Source organism: Dama dama, chromosome 9, assembly GCF_033118175.1.
Source record: "Dama dama isolate Ldn47 chromosome 9, ASM3311817v1, whole genome shotgun sequence".
In the NCBI taxonomy this organism is placed as follows: Eukaryota; Metazoa; Chordata; class Mammalia; order Artiodactyla; family Cervidae; genus Dama; species Dama dama.
The window spans coordinates 33,454,838-33,472,168 of NC_083689.1; positions in this window are offsets into that span (position 1 = coordinate 33,454,838).

Below are 17,331 nucleotides of genomic sequence, written 5' to 3' on the forward strand. Positions count from 1 at the left end.
CTCCCAGGCAAGTTGGATCTTCCCGGATCAGGGATCAAACCTGTGTCTCAGGCAGGCAGATTCTAACACTGAGCCACCAGGGAAGTCCTGCATTGTCTTTTAAGATGTGCATTCTTTTCTCTTATTTAGAATACCATGGGACCAGCTGGGCCATTGTGAACTTTAATATGCTGTGGGTTGTCATAATGGTGGCACATACATGATCACTTACAAAGCCTGGTTTCTTTAAGAGTCAGAGCACTCATAGTAAGGATGAACTCTTCTGTCTGACTACAGTTGTATCTTAGAAGCTGAATTCAGCTGCTCACAATATACCCCTGACAGTTGATGTGGCAAATTTTCTTTTTTTCCTCATGGATTTATTTGGTTTTGAAGAGTGGTGGTGGGGAAACCCTGCCAAACTTTCTACCCTATAATAACCAGCCAGAGAAGGTGGTAGATGGTAGGGAGTTTGTTTTATTACAAGATGATACATAGTAATGTTCTCTGTGATTACACATTTCAAAGAAATACAAAGAAATTCTGAGGAATTTTCCATAGAAGGAGAACATAGTTGATCAGTAATCATGAGAACTCATTCTTGGAAAGGAAATTGATCTGAATATACAATGCAACCTCAAAAAACATCAAATTTTGTACTTTGTTAGACTATTAATAAAAATTCCAAGGGAAAGTAATGTTTCATCAGTCTCAAGTCCATCAAATCCAGTTCTTCTAAATCAGAAAGGTGAAGTTATTACAATGCTATGCTATGGCATTTGCAGGTAATGGCCTTTCTCTCAATTTTTTCGGATAAGTAATAGTATATGTGTGTATCATGGTACAGTTCTTGTCTAGATAAATAAGGACTCATTAAAAAAGGTTAACTGTTATGCAGTTAAGATCAATGTGTTATTAATGATAAATATTCCCATTCAATCCAGGATGTTCCAAACTTGTTTTTGAGACACCGAAGCAGTAAGATAACGTGACTGGTGTCTTGGTTTTTTCCACTTTCCTTTAGTTTTCTTGAATTTGAAAAGGTGAGGTTTTCTTATAAAAACCCAATCAGTATTTTTATTTGTGTTACGAGCTTTGAGAAAGCTAAATTGTCAAGTCATTACCTTTCTGAGGCTTATAATCCAGAGGCAGAGATAAAGAGATAGAGATAACATGGGATATTTTACAAGAAACGATAAACTCTTTAACTAAATTTTTGAAGAGAGATTTCACTGTCTTAAATGACAAATTCTTCATAAAATCTATAGAAATATTTGCTGGAGAAATTCAGAGGAGAAACTCTCCTCCTTGGAAGAAAGTCAGTGGGAGACAGAAGCGGAACTTTGCCTGAAGGATGGGAAGGCGGGAGGAGAGGAAGTAAGGGCCAGGTGCAAGCTTCAAGAGCTGTACATTCATCGACTCAACAAATATTAATTGAGCTTCTACTATACACCATGTACGGTGCTCATTTGTGAGGGACTAAGGACATAGGCTGAATGAACAGGTCCAGGCCCTGACCTCAGAGCTGTTACACCCAAGACCACAGGCCCCAAATGGAGTGGCTTTCACTAAGCCTCAGGACACCAAACTGAGACTTACAGTTTCAGCTCTCCCAGAAATAGAACCTGGGTCACCGCACCACCTAAAGGAAAGTAACTTTGCAATAACTGACTTGATCTTTTGCCCAGTTAGCTTCCTTGTTCCTATTCCATTCTGACTATAAAAGTCTTTCATTTTGTACAGCTCCTTGGAGCGCCTTTTTATCTGTTTATACTGAATGCTGACTGATTCAAACTGATGTTTGCTCAAATTTTTTTAACATGCCTCAGTTTCCTTTTTAGCAGAGTTTACAAAGAGAAACTTTCATTTTCAGAAATATTTGCATTACTAGACTCATTTAAAAGCCTACTTTAGATTGTCCTAAGTAGGGAGACAACTGTTAATCCATTTTCTCTCTCCTCCCCTCATTCTGATCCCTGTCCTCACTGGGGAATTCAAGTCTTCATGAGGTCTCTACCTTTCTCCCTATTAGAGAATTGTTTTCATGAACAACTGGATACATTCATATGAAAGATTGAGAAAACCAAAGGTCTCCTTTGGGAGATGTATTTTAACAGAAGACAGAGTTACAGCTAATTTTGTAAACCCAGGTACCAGCAAAATTTCCCAGAAGGCAATCTTGGTGTGAGGAGGTGATGCGGGGGTGGTACAGAAAGCCTTCCTCTCCCCTCAACCCTGCAATCACATTCCCAGGCAAATATACCTACAAGTACTGATTTATCAAAGATCTAATATTACTTTAAAACTGCTCAAGCTTTTACAGTGTGTCAACTAATTTGTCAACTAATTCAACTATTTCTCTGAAGTCATTTAAATGAAAACAAGAGTGAAATCTTTGAGTAGCTTTCCTCTGTTCATACACCTTGTAAATCTAGTCACTGATTTCTTCTCACTCTTTGCTTCTTTGAGCATTTTATTATCCTTTAATTTGGGAATAGTTTTCAAATTAAAGTATCCATAAGAGATTATTTTTCAGTATTTTTCAAAAGTGAGGGTCTTTAGTAAAGTTATCTTTGGTAGAGATACTGAGGAGGAGGGTTTGGAAGGTTAAGTTTCAATGTGCAGGAAGTAGAGTGTGGTAAAGAATTAGGGCCTGTGGTTAAATTGACCTTGATTATATCTAAATTTTACCACTTAATAAACTATGGCTTTGGACAGGTTCTTTAACCTTTCTCAGTGGCAGCTTTCTCATTTGTAAAATGTGGGTAATTATAGCATGTCTTATTAGATTGGTATAAGAATTTGATCAATGAATGCATAGCACTGATGAAGTCCTTATTAATTAATCGTTACTGAGTAGTCATTCTTTTATGTAGCAAGTGTTTATTTCTGACTAAGTGCCGAAATTTGTTTCAGGAGCTGGGATACCGAAGTGAAAACTGTTCCTGTCCATAAAGATTGTGTTCTAGTTGGAGTTCCCATACAATCTACACATAAATATGTAACATGCCAGGTAGTAAGTGCTATAAAGAAAACTGGAGCCAGGGAAGGAAAGAGAAGGCTGGTTGGGAAGAGAGGATTTGTTGCAACAAGATCAGGGCAAGTCTTTCTGATATTTAAGCAGAGTCCTGCCTGAGTGAAGGTAGTGAGCCCTGGGCAAAGTCGGGGGAAAAAAAAACAAAAACACCTGCAAGAGAGTCTGAGGTCAGGATCACAAGATTTGAGTCTAGGAGCCCCAAGATTTGCTTTCTCTTTGCCAAGTCTGCTTTTGAACGATTCTGTGTCATTTGGTGCAAATGTTTTTTTGTTTTTTTCACTGCTGTTTAATTTCCTCAGTAATAAAATGCAGACTTTACTACACGTTTCCTTGGAGTTGTTGGGATGACTGAAGAGACAAAACCTGGCATGAGCCTGCAGGAATGAGCCCCAAAGTCACTCCACAGAGCTGTGGCCATGCTTGGAGGAAGATGCTGCTGGGGGAGCAGACAGGCTGCCCCCCAGTTCCACTCTACACCTGTAGAAATCTGCACCAGCAAAGGGATGATTCTGCTTCAGGTGCCCTGCTAATGTTGGAACCCTCTTCTGATGAGGGTTATCTTCTCCAGATCCTGAACCTGGAAATGTCTGGATCATTTAAAATTCCAGTTGGCTTGTATAAAAGCAGGCGTTATGAGTTTTCCTGTTGCCTCAGAACAGACTAGGATGTGGTTTTCAAATCTGGACAGAGAATTGCTGGAAAGCATTGGCTGACTTACACAGGTCAATCATATCAAGTCATTCCACAAAGGTCAAAACTGTGACATCTAATTTATTTACAATCCACACTAGACATCAGCAATGCCTTCCAAGAAAACTCATTATCTATCTAAATCATAAATATGTCAAAACCAGCTTCTAGTATTATGCCAAGTCTAAGCATGTTCAAGTAAGAGGAGGGAGCTTCTCTGAGCCAGAACATTATTCAATCTAGCCATCATTTACTGAGTTTCTCTACATAATGCCCCTCCTGGAGTAGAACCCGGGGCCTCACAGGGGTCTTCAAGAGGAGCAACTTTGCAATCACATAGCATGGTGAGTGGAAAGCACTCAATGCCTTGGAACATCTGGGACCGGGGTGGGGACAGAGATCCCTGAGAATCAGGACAGAGGCCATAATTGTGTTTACACAAGGGTCCTGCCCACTAGTATCTATGGCCTAATCAATACCCTGCAATTTGTCCAGATTAAGGGTCCCTCCTCTTGATAAGTGATGCAGCAGGAGATAGGCAGAGAAGACAAGATCATAAAGTGTCCCAAAGAGCAGATGAGGGCTGAGAATGCTGCCCTGTTATCACTGCAGGGGTGGTGGCAGGGGGTGGGGGATGGGCACCTGGGGAAAAGAAACACCCCATAAACTGTGATCCTCTGGAGCTGCCCAAGTTCCTCAAATGTAGCAGCCTAATGCAACGTCATAAATAAGTACTTACACACTGCAAGCTAGTGGTACAGCATTCCAGAGTTTTCAACAGTTTTATCTTTGCCTGCAATGCCTTATTACCTGCTCAGAATTCTCCGTCTTCCTGAAGCTCTCCTCTGTCCTCCCCTCACAAATGAACCACCTGCTTTCCCATTCGGTCTTCTCAGTATCTAGGTCACATTTCTCTGACACTGATCATTTGTGCAGTTATTACTCCCCATGCCTGTCCTCTGGTTTGGCTTCGGGAGCCCCCAAGAGGAGGGCCTGTCCTGGAGTGAGGCATCTTTGGAGTCAGGGGCAGGCATTATCGTTTTCAACTTTCACTCCAGCATCTGAGGTGGGTTTTACAGCTAACAGGTGGTGGTGCGGAGTTCCACACCCTTGTCCTTCTGGCTCCATCCCTGGGGCCTTTAATCACCATGCTATACTTAATGTTAGAACATTTTGGTATATCCAGGGTCCATTCTTTAACCCAAAACAATGAACAAGGAATTTGACCAGCTAAGAGAGAAAAAGAATTGCAGGAAGATTCCCAGGTTTCACCACCTAGATGTTCGAATATTTGGGCCGAGTATAAGATGGGCTCAGCTGTTAGAACGAAGGGCCTGGCAAGGTGGGGTCAGGCCCTTCCTGGCAATCCTGGACGTGGTACCAAAAGTCAGAGATTCCTGAAGCCTGGAGCAGAAAGCATCCCCTCTAGTGGCAACACACCCTAATCACTGTGATGGAAGAGTTCCAGGCCCGGGTAAGTTAAATCTGTGCTATTTTACAATACCTGTTTGTTTCTTTCTGCTTTATATGACTTGTGCTTATTGAAAATGCTTTTTATGGTGATTACCTCCACAGTCAGGCTTCCCCATAGCATGGGTGCTTGAGAGTTAATAAAAGCACACAGTGACTATTTTCAAATTTGTAAAGTTTTTCTGGACCATTTTATTAAGCTTCATAGCTGGGACTTGGGATTTTTTTGAATGGTTTTTATACTTTGTTTGAAAATGTCTCTCCACACACAGTGTGATGGGAAAAAAATCCCCACAAATAAGAATTCCCACTGGCAGGTGCTTGAACAGCTCTAAAATTATAAAGCCAAAAGCTCATTCTCATATCTTTAAAAATGACCCAGGCCTGGGGGCCCCCTATTATTGTTTTCTTGGTTCTATTAATAGATTTCCTTAGCTGGTGCCCTGCGATGTATAAGTACATGGCATGTTTTTTGGAAACACTAACACAGACTGTTTTGGAAGTTTCTTTTTCTTTCTTGCAGACTTGACATTACATGTTTGATCAGAAGTAATCATAATTTATACTTTTGGATACTAGCTACTTGTTTTAGTTTCTCAGAGCGGGGAATTTCAGTACAGAGAAAGGACTATTTGTGAGTTAAAACCCTTTGAAACACAGAACACGTTTGATACTTGAAAACTTTTCCAAAAGTCTGTTTGGTTTCCCTCTTCAAAGTGGGCAAATGCAAGCTGAAAGTGTTTTGTATGAAAACCCCACTGCTGTCTGTAATCTCCTGGGCTTGATAAACACAGATGAGAACTGAAAACTACTAGCTCAGCTCTGCAGCGTCACTGACAACCTCTCAGCCCATCCCGGTTTCCAAGCAATTCATTAATTTTTTGAAAAATCTCTACATATAGCTCCACATTCAAAAGGCACAAAGAGCCCATGATAAAAAGCAAATCTTTTACACTAGTGCCTTAGTTCTCCAACTTCCTAGTTTCTTATGTGTTCTTACAATAATATTTCACGCATATAAACAAACATTGGTGACCTACTTTCTATGCAGTTTTAAATCTGCTTTCCTTACTGCATGGTGTATTTTGGAGGTCGTGTCTTCTTAGCACCTATAACTCTACAGAAGTAGAGTTATAAGGCTGCTTAGTGTTCCTTACGTAGTCAACAGGTCCCCTTTTGACAGACATAGAGGTCATTTCTAGTCTTCTGCTCTTATAATCCATGCTCTGGTGAAACACAGTTCCTAGGGCGGGATAGACCTCTGGAAGCACGGGAAAAAGGCACGAATACCACAGAGAAGCTGTCCTGCTTCCAAGGGGAGAGGAAGCCCTGGAAAGTGAAGACGCGGCAGGCTTGCTTGGATGCTTCATATTTACAGCTATGCAGTTGCCACACCAACACGGTTTTCAAATAAAATAATTTCACTCTTTGTGACCTCCAAAACGTATAGTAGTTTGCTCCTGAAGCCAGGAAGTTTCATTCCAGGGCAGATTTCTAGTGAAAATGGTGATATTTGCATATTTTTCATTTATTTCTCTCATTTTCCTATCCTTGTGTGGTGCTGAATATGCAAAAACCACCATCTCCACAGCTACCCAAGCCAACTTTACATACTGTTCAGAGTATTATTTTCAGATAGAAAATAAATTGCTTCTACTTTTTAAAATGCAAAATCATACCCCCACTGAAATAATCTTGGCTCAAATGTATTGATAGAACCTGAATCTAATCAAGTCTCTAACTACCAAATTATAGAAAAAACTGGGAGAAAGGATTGAGTTCACACCATGAAGAAGTATGCAGCCAAATCTGAACATGAGGTGGTCTAAGAGGCAAGTAATTCAGCTTTTTCCATAAATTTATATCACAGAAAGGGTAGAGACTCAGGTATGTTCTAGAACAAGAGACTTAGGAGAAATAACAACCACATACATGAACTGAATTTCAAATTTGATTCAAACTGTCTGTAAACAAACCAATACCTTCTTTGAAACAATTGAGAAAATTTGATTATGAACTGGGTAATAAATAATAATAAATTATTGCTAGTTTCATTAGGAGAAATAATGGTCTGGTGAATACGCGTTAAAAAAAAAAAAAAAAAAAAAAGCCCTCAAACAGCGATGCATACTAAAATATTTATCAGTGGAAGGATATGTCTGGGAATTGTTTTAGAAGAACCCAGGAAAAATCATTCGAGGAGACAAGTGAAACATGATTAAGAGAAATTATTGTTAGTTGTTGAAGTGGGACGTGGGTACCTCAAATTCATTATATTACCCTTTGCATTTTGGGGGTACTGCCTTAGTTCATTAGGGCTACCGTAACAGAACACCATGGTTGGCTTAAGCGACAGAAATTTTCTTACGGTTTTGGAGACGGAAGTCCAAGATGAAGACGTCTACAGGGTTGGTTTCCTTCTGAGGTCTCCTTCCTTGGCTTGTAGGTGACTGTTCTCTCTCTTCATCTTCACCTGGTCTCTCTTCTGGGACTGTCTCCTCCTTTCTTATAAGCGCACCAATCATGATCTAATTAGAGCCCACTCCCAGAGACCTTAGTTACCTCCAAATACACTCTCCAAATACAGCCACACTCTGAGGCACAGAAAGTCAGGCCTTCAGCACATGAATCTGGAGCTTATTCAGTTCATGAAGGTGTCTGTGGACATTTCTACAAGAAAAGGCTTTATAAGTAAAAGAAATGTTAGCTTGTATAAGAGGCAGTTTACCATGGGCAGCTTTTTGGCTAATCCACAAGTAACATCAGGTAAGCCAGATTAGCTCAAATAGAATCAAGTGGCCATTGACCACAACTTAAATCAGCTGAGATGTTTCAGTTACCTGATAAACACAACAGACCTCAAACTATAAGAACACAGGTTTGGAGGATTCTGTGTTTTACAACTTGCAAAGATCACTCCAAGGTTGAAAAGTGTCTGCATTCTGAGAGGAGCCAAGCTGTTCCCCCAAAACATGGGGTACTAGGCCACTGATGTATGGGAAGGGGTGGATTGTATGTGTGTAGCTTCCATTTTTTAAAAAAAAAATCTTAAGAGACGTCTTTGACCTTACCCTCCACTTTTTTTTCCCCCTCCTGCACTCTTTACCCTTCTCCTTCTTAAAAAGTAAACCCAATGGCCATTTGGATAAACTTTATATTACATATGAACAGCAGGCATCCAGACACAGACTGGTTTCTTGGTACTCTAACAAACTGCTTGTGGGTTTTCTTTTTGGAAAATTATCTTGACTGTGTACTATCAAGAGCCACGATCTATACAGATGGCTAACAAACACATGAAAAGATGCTCAACATCACTCATTATTAGAGAAATGCAAATCAAAACCACAATGCGGTACCATTACACGCCAGTCAGGATGGCTGCTATCCAAAAGTCTACAAGCAATAAATGCTGGAGAGGGTGTGGAGAAAAGGGAACCCTCTTACACTGTTGGTGGGAATGCAAACTAGTACAGCCACTATGGAGAACAGTGTGGAGATTCCTTAAAAAACTGGAAATAGAACTGCCATATGACCCAGCAATCCCACTTCTGGGCATACACACTGAGGAAACCAGATCTGAAAGAGACACGTGCACCCCAATGTTCATCGCAGCACTGTTTATAATCGCCAGGACATGGAAGCAACCTAGATGCCCATCAGCAGACGAATGGATAAGGAAGCTGTGGTACATATACACCATGGAATATTACTCAGCCATTAAAAAGAATTCATTTGAATCAGTTCTAATGAGATGGATGAAACTGGAGCCCATCATACAGAGTGAAGTAAGCCAGAAAGATAAAGACCAATACAGTATACTAACGCATATATATGGAATTTAGAAAGATGGTAATGATAACCCTATATGCAAAACAGAAAAAGAGACACAGATGTACAGAACAGACTTTTGGACTCTGTGGGAGAAGGCGAGGGTGGGATGTTTTGAGAGAATAGCATGTATACTATCTATGGTGAAACAGATCACCAGCCCAGGTGGGATGCATGAGACAAGTGCTCGGGCCTGGTGCACTGGGAAGACCCAGAGGAATCGGGTGGAGAGGGAGGTGGGAGGGGGTATTGGGATGGGGAATACATGTAAATCCATGGCTGATTCATGTCAATATGTGAGAAAAACCACTACAATATTGTAAAGTAATTAGCCTCCAACTAATAAAAATAAATGAAAAAAAAACTAAAAAAAAAAGAGCCACGATCTAGTATTCTCACTTAAGATATATATTCTTGCCTAAAATAATAAAAAATTATACATACAAAGTGGTTCATCACAGTAGTATTTATATTACCTAAAAACCATAAGCAACAGATGCACACTTAACGGTAAAATAGTTAAACTGTAACACATTTAATTGCTAGAGAAATGTACAATCATTAAGTGAGAACACCATAAACAAAAGCCTTGAACTATTTCTTTACTTCCTGGTACAGGGGGAAAAAACAAAATCAGAATTCTGACAAATCTGGACAAATTTTTTATGATATGTACACAAAGAGCCAATTTTCTTTGTATACAGCAAACTCACAAATCAACAAGAAGAGCGGAAAAAAAAAACCCAACATTTCAATGAAACAAGGAGTGAGGAGGGCAAACAATTTACAAAAACAAACAATTTACAAAAACAATTTATAGAAAACATTAATGACTGACTACATAAAACAAGGTCAAGTGCTCTCACAGTTGAAGAAATGCCTATCACAATTACAGTGAGATTCTGGGTCTTATCTGGTGACAAAGTATTCAAACCTGAGGAGAGAGTTTGAACAAAGACGAACTGTTGATTAATGTGTAGACTGTAGAATCTCGATAGAGCACAATTTGACAATATCTTTCAAATTTTACAATCCACAGTCCCTCACTCAAGGGTTCCACTGCTAGTTACACCAAGGAGACATCTACCTGGATATATAAGGCATGTAGGCCTGAATGACTGCTACCAAATTTTTATGTGAGTAACTATGACTGGGGTAAGAGCCGGATAAAATTATGGCATGTCTATATAAAGGAATACTATGCAGCTATAAACGAAAATGAGATAGTTGTGTTTGCATGAGATAATATTCAGAAAACTTTCTTTTGTGAAATAAAAGAGTATATATGCATATCTGTTCATTGGTATCTCCCAATGCCCACAAAGCATGTGGAAAGAGGCACATTGGCCCCCAGGCTTTGGTTCCCTGGGGAATGAGATGTGGTTTGGGGGAAGAGTCAGCTGGGAGTCACCTCTGGTTTTCTATAATTTCATATCCTGATAACTTCAGATAAGCAGGTATTTACTCTTATAACACAAAAATTCAAAGTGATAGTTATGAAGATATTAGATGATCATGGGAAATGTTCAGAGTAGTGAGTGATAAACAGGAGACAACCCTGAATGTGCAAAATAGTACAAATTTATATGACAAAAGGAACAGAATGCTCTCAGATGATAACAGTTTGTAATTTGGTGATGGCATCATAGGGGAATTTTTTTCTCTTCTACATAAATTCTCTGCCATCTGCTTGCATGGTTTTTCCCAATTTAAAAAGACTAAAAACACAATAAAACAAGCATACAAATTTAGCTGACTTCAACTAAAAACCAAAAATTCATATATGCCCCAGCAGTGGGTCAGCAAGGAGCAGACCAGAGTGAGAAGCTGGTAGTTAATCCAGAAAGCTGAAGTCATGAGAAAAAGGTTCTCAGAGGCTTGTTCCTTGGCTACCCAGCCTCACTGAAGTCTCTACCGAAGATCCAGAGAACCACTAAGTTTTATGGACTCATCTCTTAAATAACCCCCGAGTACAGCCAGCATGGCTGACTCCCTCCTTCCCTCTATACCACTCTCATCTCTGACACAGAGGTGATGGCAATCACCTCTATCTGGTCTCTCCACATCTTCTCATGCCTCTTTCCCAGCTGGTCTCCACAAAGCACTCCGACACGTGCTTTGTGAGGGGGCCACATTCTCCCTGAGATGCTTCGTATGGAAGCTTTTGTTCACAGGATGAAGCCCAAGTGCCTTGGTCAGTCCTTTTAGGGCTTATAATCTGTCTACACGCTAGCCTCCTTCACACTCCAAATATTAAATGAGGAGACCAAACCAGATATGGTACCTGCCCTCGGTGAATAAACAAGTCAACAAGGAAGCATGGCCATGACAAGTACTAGGATAGTAATGAACAGATTCTAAGAACAGGAAAGAGCTGACCTCCCTGAGATGGGGTGATCCAGAAAGGTCTTTGGTAAGAAATAGTAAAGTTGATTCCAAAGCATTGTGAGATGAGAAGAAAGAGTAGAGTAGCACCTGCAAAGTCTTCAGGCTAAAATAAGTGATATGGGAAAAAGAAAGGCAGTGTGGCTAAAAAGAGTTAGTCACAGGATGGCATGAGGTAGGGCTGGGGATTTAGGCAGGGCCTCATTGCCATGATCAGGGAAGGAGTTGGGGTGTTAGTCTAAGATCGGTGTGAAACTACACTCCTTTTATTGATTAAACTCCAGTCCCACTGGGGCTCCTTCATATCTTTGAATGGTTTTACATCAGTCCAAGCTAGGATCATCCAAACCTTATGTTCTCCTGTCTGCAAAGCTCATTTCTTCTTTTGTCACCTGGCTGATGCCAACCCACTGGCCATTCCTAGTCTCCCAGCTGAGGTCAGGCCCCACCACATATTTATATCTCCCTGTATTTTTCACTGGTGGCACTTATCACAACAGAAATGAATTGATTACATGTCTCTCCATCAACCCCAAGGACTGGGCATGGGCTAGGTACTTTTAAAATACTCTTGAATAAATATACAAATGAATAGATATACAAATTCATGAACGTTGTGGCAAGCTTAGAGTTTGTTTGAGGGAGGCTAACAATGACCATAGATACCTAAAAGTTGGAAGAGATTCAGAATCCACTTAAGCCAAGTCAGTTGGTTTATTAACAAAGGATGGGTCCTGAGACAAGAAGTCCCAGGCCCACAGTCACAAAGCTCACCATCAGGAGACACTTCTGGACCCAGAGATAAGCCCCCTCACATTTTTCTCACTGAACTCTGTGGCACTAGAATAAAAGTCCTGGGGGAAGTGAATTCCTCAAGACAAACTTTTTCTGGCTGCGAATAACTGACTAGGAAAGGAAAAATAATGTAGACAGCATTAGTATTTCACTGATGGATTTAGTTACATAGATTAAAGTGTCAGCTTGGTAAGGTTCCAGCATGTCTGGTCTGACACTAGTTTTAGAATGAAGGTAAAGACATCCAGAGCTGGCTCCGTGACGAGTTGGGTAGCAGGGTCCCCTGGGTCTCTCTCTCTCTTTCTCTCTCTCTCTCTCAAAACCTTGGTTTGGTTTGTCATGGTGGGTCTGATTGGCTCCAGAGAGGCCCAGAGCTAGAAAGAATAACAGCGGTGCACAGTCCAGGCCCGAGACCTGTTGGCACCAAAGTGTGGGAAAAGCTCTCGCAAGGCCTGCCCACAGTCAGCCCGGTCCAGACCGAGGTTATTAATCTTTCATGTCCCCAAACACTCAAATCACAGAGTTTTGAAAAGGAAAAAAAGTAGGATGGCGGGGAGGCAGCAAGGCAGAGTAGAAAGAACAACAGAAGGTGACTTGAGAGTCTGACCACCTGAAGTCCCTCAACCGGAATCGAGAGGGTTGTACCAGGTGATGGCAAAGCTGTCTACCAGCTTTATGGTTGGGTTTGAGGATTCTGAATCCCATTCACATCTAACAGATCTGAACACCTTTGTCAGACAGTGTGGGTAGAGCTTACAATCATGGTGTCAGACTGCCTAAATCCCAATCTTGGCTCTATCAGGTATTTGCTGTCTGCTCTAAACCTCTTTGGGTCTCAGTTTCCTCATCTGTAAACTATGCCTCAGACAGTTGTTTGGAAGATGACAAGCAATGCTCTATTATAGTGGCCATGATAATAAATGCTCAATAAATGTGAGCTATCACTGTCTTCTGACACAGGGAAAGCATGCCCAGAAAAGACATAAACCACAGACAGTCAACCAAAGGCTCATGATCACTTACACAGGATAGAAGAAAGATAATTCCTCAGCTGTTGTCTCTACTCAAATGATGTCAAAGAAAATAATGCTCAGGACACAGATAAATAAATAGGTTCCCAAACTATTCATATGCCTTGATCTCATTTTTGCAAAATTCCATACAAAACCCATTGTAAGTATATAGATCAAGGATAGGAAGGAGGTACACAAAAGAATGTTAGCAGCACTTTGTCTCTGAGGGGAAATGATGGAAATATGTACATGGTTTCTATTTTCTATTTTATTTCTTGTTTGCCTATTTGTGTTTTCTAAGAATGTGTTCAGCAAACATGTATTATTCTGTGAAAACTAACTCTTTGATATTCAGGTCAGAGTTCAGGGAGAACATAAACCAAATTTTTGTCAATGGCTTTATTATATTTAGAGATCACTCATCATCTGGGACCCTGAGCCACTCTCATTTTGTATTAATACCTTTCCATTTGGAAGTTACCCATACAACTGTTCCTGGGCTTCTCATCATAGAACAAAGCAAAACCAAGAGTGAACAAGTGAAGTGTCAGAGGGAAACTGAAGCATGGAAAAGGTACACATGATAATTATTTGTTAAGTGAATGAATGAATGAAATAATACTGTAAGCAGGTGTTCATGACAAGGCAACTGATAATACACAGAGTAAGACTGACAATGTGACTCACAGCATGATTCCAATTTTGCAGGAACACAAGGAACACACATGCACGTACACACACACACTCCATGAATTTCTCCAGGCCCTAACAACCTATGGGTACAATTGGAGTTACATTAATGGTAATAATTCAGATGGCACCAGCATGTGTCGCTACCCTGAAAACAATGAATTCAGTGATAATGAGAAAATAGAGAAAAAGGTAAAAAGAAAATTATCTTTTGTTGTCATTAAAGTGGTTTTTCTCAGTTCATTTTTAACATATCAGACTGTAAACCTTAACTTTCAAAATGTACTCTTTGAAAGTTACATTTCTCTGCTTCTGTGAAATCTAAAGATGTGTGAAAGTATAGGCGTACACACATGTGTGTGTGTGTCTCCTTTCCTGCATGAGGTGTGTTCTTCAGCCAATCTCTCCTTGAAGGGGATGGATGGCCTTAAATGTTTTCTATATTCCATGGCCCTAGGTCAGCCCTGGGCACATATCACAGGAAGACCACATTTTCAGTCTGGAAAAAAGCTTCAAAATCTCTCCTGCCCTTTGGCCTAACGGTGTTTTCTGAACTCTTCAAAGCCAGACTGTCATTTTATGGCCAGGCTGGGGCTCTCTGCGCTAATACTGGCTAACTGAAATGGAAGCCAGGCAGTAGCTGAGAATACCCCCAAATAATTCCACTCACAGACCCTCCATCCTTCTTTCCCTCAGTAATCTAAGACGTAGAGTGGGTCAGGTTGAATTTAAAGATTTAATGAGTAAAAAAAAAAAAAAGATAAATCTGAAAGCACTTCTGGCTTTCAACACTTGGTTTCTTTTGAAATATGGTAAATGGTGTTTTGGGGAAAAGAGGAGGTGAAGATAGAAAAATGAAGAGTTGAATTCAGTTCTCCTTTTCCTGTTCATCTGAAGCATTCTTATTAAATTGTTGCAGCTTATCTAGAACAACTAGAGACCTGCAGGGCTCACTCACTCTTTGTTTTGTGCTGGTTTTTCCTTTGCTTTCCCCTGACCCTCCATGGCCCACTCACCGCCGCTTATCCCTGGGAGAGACCTGTCTCAGTACATTAATGAAATCACTAATGTCTGGCCATATACACCCTAATACCACTGTTTCTAGCATGACATTTATATGATGCTCTGCCTCCAGTATCTTTCATGAGGGAGTTTTTATGTGTCACTGAAAAATACTGGATAACACTCTTTATTAGCCCCCTGATACCCCCAGCCCATCAATACTTGTCCAGCCTGATGAGATCATGCTATGGTTCTTAATCAGAGTGAAAGAGAGCAAGAAATACCTTTATTAAAAAATCAATTAAAAACCAGTTGCCCCAGGTAAACAAAAAATCATCAGGGCATGAAAAGAGGACAAATAATGAAATGAAGTGGCAGGCGGCACTGCTCAGGAAAAGGCCTAGAGATGACTGGTCCCTCCCACAAGTGGTAGTGTTTCTTTTTGTTTTGTTTTTGATAAAAACTGTTTCCTTCGAATATTTCCTTCAAAGACAAAACTGCAGCCACTTACCATTCTTGTGTGCTCTAAACAATTTTCCTTTGAGCAGGGGTGGACTGTTCCAGAGACACTAATAAATATACCTGGTCCTCAACACATTGAATCACAGGGAGGAAGCCTATTTGACTTAGCAGTGTGGTGCAGGCCTTGGGTTTCTGCTTTAGAAGCAGGTGGGGTGATGGTTTGAAATCCAGATTTGAAGTTCTCATTCCCAGAGAGTTCTGTGTAATTATGCTGAGAAGAGGCCAGAAATCTGCCTTTTAAGTAAGCATTGCAGATGGGTTGTGTGTAAAAATAAAGACTGAGAAATCACTCTTGTAAGAGGTGTGATCCACAAGCCTGACCTCCTTAGGGCAGAAAGTTCACCAGAAAGCCCTGGGTACTTAGGTCTCCCAGTGAACACAACCACATAACAACCCATTCCAACTAAGACACAGAACATTTACCTCCTGCTTAGAAAAGATCTCTCAGCCCTACTGCAGTCTTGCCTCAGTTGCCTCAAGTAATCACAGATCTAATTTTAACCACCGTAGGTTAGTTTTGCCTGTTCTAGAGCTCTGAATAAAGGATGGAACCATCGTCTTTGGTGTCTTGCTTCTTTTGCACAATATCCTACTTATGAGACTTTGTGATACAATGAATGTTAGCTCATTTCTGGGTCACATTTAGCCAATGCCAACTACCATCATCAACAGTATCATCATTGTCATCAATATCATTTTGTCCTCTAAAGATTTTTTAAATTATTATTTTTGTTTTCTTTACTGTTTGAAAGTAATGGAAATAAATGTGGTGACCACACAGCCTGGGAATAAAACTCTTTTTTTGGCAGGATGACAGTCCTCCTGTGGGAAGGTCCAGGTATTCTTAGCTGTATCAGAGAAACACGGAGACATAAGACACGAGATGCCTGCTTCACCCGAGTGCAGTATCCCTGCCACATGGACACCAATCGCTGGAGCTCTGTGACTCTGACCACAGCAACTTTATATGATTTCCAAGACAGTCAGGGCACAACTGTTAAATGAACATTTCTGCTTAAAACATATGAATTCACAAAGCTCACAAGTAACAGGGCCAGATTCCCTCAGTCATGGGAAGAAACCCTTAATTTGAGAACAAAAGTATTCTTGCCTGGAGAATCCCATGAACAGAGGAGGCTGGTAGGCCACAAGGTTGCACAGAGTCAGACATGACTGACGTGACTTTGCATGCACACACTACCTACATCTCAACTTCTAGAAAGCTGGCATGGAGTTACATGCATTCTCCTTAATTGTTCTCCAGCTATAAGTATGATACTTAGAATACAGTTATTTAGAAAATTAGGAAGAATAAGATAGGGCACAAGTATTCTTGTGTTCACTTCTGGTTCAGTTGAGGTTCTTTATATGGAAATGTAGATGGAGAGACTAGTGTTAGATTTATTTTATTATTTATGTATTTATTTTTGTCCTGAAGGCTTTCAACCTGAAGTCCCTCCAGAGTGGATGAGAAACTCCTTCCAGGAAAATGAAATCTATGGCCTAAGAAATATATGGCACTAAGCTCTATTTAGTAAGATATTCCCTTGGTGGAAAGCCCAACATTAGACATTATGCCCTGTTTGGAAAAAATAACATTCATATTAAATAGTCTGCATTTGGAAGAAAAAAAGGGATAGCAAGAAACAACAACAAAAAAAGCAGAAGTCCCGATGAGGGTAACTTTTCTTTGCCATGCTCATGATGACAGAGCAAAGTGGCTCATGGGAAGAACAAAATATTTTATTCCATGGCAACCAATGTATCAGACAGCCAGCAACGGAACATAAAAGAGTGAGCGAGGAGTCCGAAACCCATGTGTGAACTCTTGGATCAAGCATTCTGAGGCCCTGCCAGTCTTCTTCACTTATGGTTTGTTGGAAGAATCCCCTTGTTTTGCTTTTAGTACTTGATTTT